The sequence below is a fragment of the Metopolophium dirhodum genome, chromosome 1, assembly GCF_019925205.1.
Source record: "Metopolophium dirhodum isolate CAU chromosome 1, ASM1992520v1, whole genome shotgun sequence".
NCBI classification, from domain to species: domain Eukaryota; kingdom Metazoa; phylum Arthropoda; class Insecta; order Hemiptera; family Aphididae; genus Metopolophium; species Metopolophium dirhodum.
The window spans coordinates 57,143,569-57,149,568 of NC_083560.1; positions in this window are offsets into that span (position 1 = coordinate 57,143,569).

The window sequence follows — 6,000 nt, forward strand, 5'->3', positions numbered from 1 at the left end:
AATAAATTTACTTAATATGTATTTTAAAATATATTCTACAGACTACAGTTCAACATGCAAACTTGCTTCTGAATAGATGGATTTTTGTAATTTTATTTAGTGCCAATTTGTTTTATTACAGCATCTAGGTATCTATTGAAATTGTTGGAACACTTATCATTCAACTGAAATCAAAATTGAATCCGATGAAGTTATCCATGTTGTACCCAATTTTATTTCTTGATTTTGACTTAACAATATTCATTTATCTGTATATTATTTCAATAGCTACGTTGGACAAAGGCAAGGTTAGATAACTTAAAAACAAATTAGCCAATTCCATAAATGAATTACAATTTATTGTTATGAGCGGTATCTTTAAATTCTTTGACCTCGTAATCGCTGAAGCTATAAGTAATTTTGATGGGTACAGGGTACTTCATTGTTGAATCCTAGTTCCTACCATACTGGAGTTGTCAGTTAATGGTTAACAAATAACCTCTTTTCTTCTTTATGTTTGAATTTGTTTGGTTATGAGTAATGACTAATCCTAGAAATCTGATTCATCAACAAGAATACTAAATTTAATATTTTGGATAATGTCTTTAAAATTAGATTTGAATATTTGATATTTATTTTTTTACTGCCAAAGTGCCAGCTATTAAAACATGCCTGGAACTTGCCAAACTATATAACACCCGAACGTACCCAAATTTTTCTTCTGAAACTTTGGAATTAATTTTCCCTTAACCATAAGCGAAGGCTGCAACTAATTTGAAAAACGTATTATATTTGAAAGTAAATACTAAATAATTTTTTAATTAATAAAATATACAACAAAAATATGGTTTTTAACACTTTTTTAAAAATTTTAACTTTTCAAATGACAATTTTTCACTTTTAATTATTAGCAGATATTTTTTTTCTAAAAATTTTAATGTATTTAAATCAAAACTGGAACCAATAGTTTTTAAGTTATATAACTTTGTGTACTAGTAGGTTTATATACTATACCTATGGACTATAGTAATGGGTTAAATAGATATGGGAGCTTCGATGATTTTAAAATGTTAGTAATTACTATTGATCTAATAATTTATCAATATAAATAATTTGTAAAACTATCTAAGTACCTATACAGTATAATGAATAGTGAATACCCGTTTTTTTTTTTTTTGTGGCAACGACGTTGCTGTCATAACTGCTTAAGCGTTACATCGACAGCTCCACCATCATCTATTAATTTTAAATTAATCCATTACACTTAATTAAAAATAATAACAATTACATAACAATGCATTTAAGAATATACTACCAAGGACTACTTTCCGTATCGATTGCTAGTATATAATATATCATGTAGATCCTTGGCAGAGCCTGAGAGCTTGCAGTGTTTGACGTGCTAGAGAGCGGAGGACAGAAGATCTCTGTCACCTTGGCTCGGCTGCCTGCCTATAAAAAAAAATAGCTCTCTTCTTCCTCATTCGCTACCATAATTTTTCCACCATCAGGTAGAAAAGCCGAAACGTTTGCTTTGGCGCCCCACAGTAGGTAATATATTCCCTTTATTATTTAGATAATCCATTAGGTATCAAAGCTACTAAAGATATTTTACTATATGGGCAGGTGAAATATTCAACTAAAAATGTATGCTGCCATCAGTGGTGTCATTTCAGTTTTTGAGAGGGGGGGCAACATTTTTGACCAGCCCATAATAAAACTGAAAAAACCGCTCGCTAACAATACTTTACATTACATTACATTACAATTGCATTTTTATTTTTTATCTCAAAACAAATAGCCTTCTTACATAATTTTATACTTACCAGTTACTATCATGGTTATCTGCTAAGGTTAGTGGTTACTGGTTAATGAAATAAATAATTAATACATAATAATATGTAGAGGGATACCCAAATATATTACCTATTACTTATTAGCTACTATATTATGAAGGCCCAAAACTAGCCCATACCCGGCCCGATAGCTGCCCGCTAATGACAAGTGAGGGGGAATTCCTACCCAGCCATCCACCCAAATGACGCCACTAGATTCCATGAGATTAACACCAGATACATTTTTAGAAAATTGACAAGTAGACTTCGCCGTAAACCATTGTCAAGATTAAATTCATTAGGTACATTTTTTTAATGTATCCATCTGAAAGTGCCAATTATGGGTGGCTTCTTCAATCAAATTATTCATGTTTTCTTTTTTATATACCTACCTCATACTCTTATTAATTGTACCTGCCGGTATAGATTGTGTATACATAATAACAAATTTAAAAAAAAAATGTATCCAGTTACGTTTAGTAGGTATAACAAAAAATGTTGCTCTCATCTTTATTTATTTTAAATTCACTATTTTTAAAATTATAAATTATAACAGACTTTTTATCATGACGGGTTTCAAAAACTTCAGAAATATTCACATTTATGATTGTTAATTTAGTTAGGAAAAATGAATCAAACTGAGATACTGAGTGATAGACTGAATTAAGAATCTGTAGTCATACATAGTATATTGATATAGGTGTAAATGTGTAATAAAGATTATATTAGTTTTATATATTCTATTTTATGTTTATCCAAACATTCTCTGAATCTCTGATTAAACTGATTTATTAGGTACAATTGTAAAAATAGAAAATACTTTTTATTCTATGTGTTCAAACCAGGACCTTGCACCCGAATTAACCGAATTCCTTAACACCCCTAAAAACCTTTAAAAATCTAACTCCCGAAACCCATATAACCCGAATGATTTTGGTTTCGAACGACCCGAATAAAATATTCTGGTTAACCCAAAACCCGAATAATTTTGTTTTTTATAATATTTATGTGATTTATCGTATTCAATGTATTTGTTGTGGGGAGTTTGATTCTGTAGTTAGTTGCTTGATAATAATGACAAATTAACAGGAACAATTTTACAATCAATCTTAAGTAAATTCAATAATTGATTCTGATTAAAACAAATCGCATAATACTAAATTATTACTTATAGGTATATATAAATTGATTACTTTATTAGTATATAAAATAAATCCATTGGTCTCAACAAACCTGAACAACGTATTGACAGTCGTGACCAAAATACCAAATACTAATAACTAATACATAATAGTATCTATAATTAATAGTTAATACCTATACAGTATTATTCATGACAAAATAAATAAATAATAATAATATGTAATATCGTAGAACGGATGACGTAATTTTTGCGGTGGGAGAACACACAGTTGCGTATCACAAAGTTGATTGCATACCTATTTATTTTGTCATGGTATTATTTGCCAACCAACTTCCTAAGCGGTATTATTATTATTTAGTAACGAATATCGTAACTATTTAATACCCTCCTCCTTAGGATTGCTTTTAAATTTTAAAAAAACCGTTTCCTTTAAATACCGATGTTCTTTTTAATATGTGGGTGTAGGTGGTGTAGCTTTCCAAATCTATAACAACTACATTCTAAAGAAATTGTATAGAACTTACATTATTTCAATCATAAAGATATTATTTTTTAACATAAGTACCAAAAGGAATACAAGTATTTTTAAATTTCGTAAGTATAATTTGGAAAAAAGTACCCATATTTTATTCCTTTTAACCTCTGTAATCCACTAAGTATCATTTTAAATAGTTACCAAAAATTATAATTTATACAAACAAATATGCTAATTATAAAATAAGACAGTAATACACTTACAAGAGCCTATGTCTTAATGTTATTAATTTATTATTACCTTATAGTGTTTTCTGTCTACATTATAAATTAATTAGAGTTTGTAATTAAATACCTAGTCATAATATTGTTTTCAGTTTGTTTAATTTTTAATTTTTTTAAAGTTTATCTTAATTTATTATTGTATAGTACTTTTTTTTATTATTTGAAATGTGTAAATTACCACTATGTTAACTATATCATACTTTACATTGTAAAATACGAACTCTTGTCTAAGATTTTTATTATTGCAGTATTATATTTAATTTTTATTATCATGAAATGATAATAAATCTAAATCTATAACATAAGACATCTTATAATTTTTAATTGTTTAATGTTTTGTAAAGTGTATTTTTATTTTGTTGTAATATTTTATATTTGATTATTACAGATAACTCTAATCAGTAATTACCAAGGCTGGGCAAGTTAATGATTTTTTTTAACTCAGTTAAGTTAATATACACCAATAATAAAAAGTTAAAAGTTAATTTAATTATAGGTTAACTCAGTTAAGTTAAAGAAAAGTTAATTTGTTTATAAAATGCTAGCGTACTTAATTTTTTCCAACCCAAAACTAAATTATAGGATATTATAGTGTTTATACTTCATACAGTATTTCCATATAAGTTAGATTTGAATGATTTTAACTTTAAACAATTTACGATACATTTTTTTGACATGAAAACGAAATAGACTAAAATAGTGAAATATAATAAAATTCAAAACAAAATAAATTAACTTAACTTACTTCTTAAAATGAAAACTTAACTCGTTAATTTCACGTTAATTAGGAAATAAATTTAGTAAGTTAACAGTTAATGAAAAGCCAAAAGTAACTAGCTAAGTTAAAAAGTTAAAATAAAATGAACTTTAACTTTTTAACTCTTTAATGCCTAGCTTTGGTAATTACAAACCATATTCAGTCAAATTTAAAAGTATATTAATGATAATATGTACCTTTTAAAAACTCGACCAATGAGTAAACAAGTGGATGCTTTCATTATGTAATAATAATACATTACAAATTATACTAAAGTAAAATTAAATATTTTGTGTAATAAAAATAGGCAATAAATGGGGATGTAGGCAAAGGGTTACTTTTCAGGAAAATGTATGGAGGTGCTTCGAATGCCCTCCCAAAAAAAAATGTTTGGTCTAGTTGCGCCACTTTTGTCAGGTCAAATTACGAGAATATAAGGAGCTAATGAATCATCAAATCCAGTTTAATAACTTACGTAAGTACTCATTTATAAATAAACTATGATAGACGATGGCAATATGCAAATATCGTGTGCTACCTGCCCCTATTCCCCCAAAAAACAAAAAACCAATTAGAAATAATAATTCATAATAATATAATAGCTTAATAAGCATAAAATAATAGACATTATAATATGTGGATAAGTACCACTCGTTATACCCTTTGTACAAGGCGTTTTGGGTAGGCTATTTGAGTACATCACTGACAGTGTTAGGACTTATCTAGATAAATTTACAAGATAAATTTTTTGGAGAAAATTAGCTAGATCTATTCGAAAATGTTTTATTTTTATTCTCATTATCTGAGGCACAACTTGTTCGTAAAATAACATCCCGGGCTAAAAATATATGACGTTATTCTGAAAAGACTATAAATTATTCCTATATAGTACTTATTACTTATTAGTAATTTATTAATATTCTGTATTCGGTTAATAATATATAATATAATATACTAATTAATTTATGTAATTAGCCTATATTAGTATATTACTGTCGCAACAAACATGTCAAATTCCCAGAATTTTATAAATATTTTTAAACTATAATTAAAATACGAATAATAAAACAGATGGGAAGTTATAACCACCGCCGTCCCAAACAAAATTCCATAGAATATAATATTATTCATTGAGAAATAAAGATAAACCAGCCGTCTATTCTTTCCGTATTTGCAATGCGTCTGAAATTAATGACAATTGATAAGTCTGACGAGCAATATATGAGATGCTATTTATATATTTCGGGTTTTATGTTTTATATTATAAATCTATGGACTATAAACAATCTCTAAACCAATTTTAATTGCACATGACTTACAATAATAATAAACATTATTTCGTATACACAAATACACAATACTCGTAAATATCTTTTCAATGTTGTTAATTAATAATAATAATAATAATAATAATAATAGTACGTGACATGAAAAGTGGCCGGTGACCCCACCACCAGCCCGGCAAGAACGGCCGTTAGCCATGGGTTTTCTTGTGTGTGTATTATTTTGTGTACTTACACGACGGT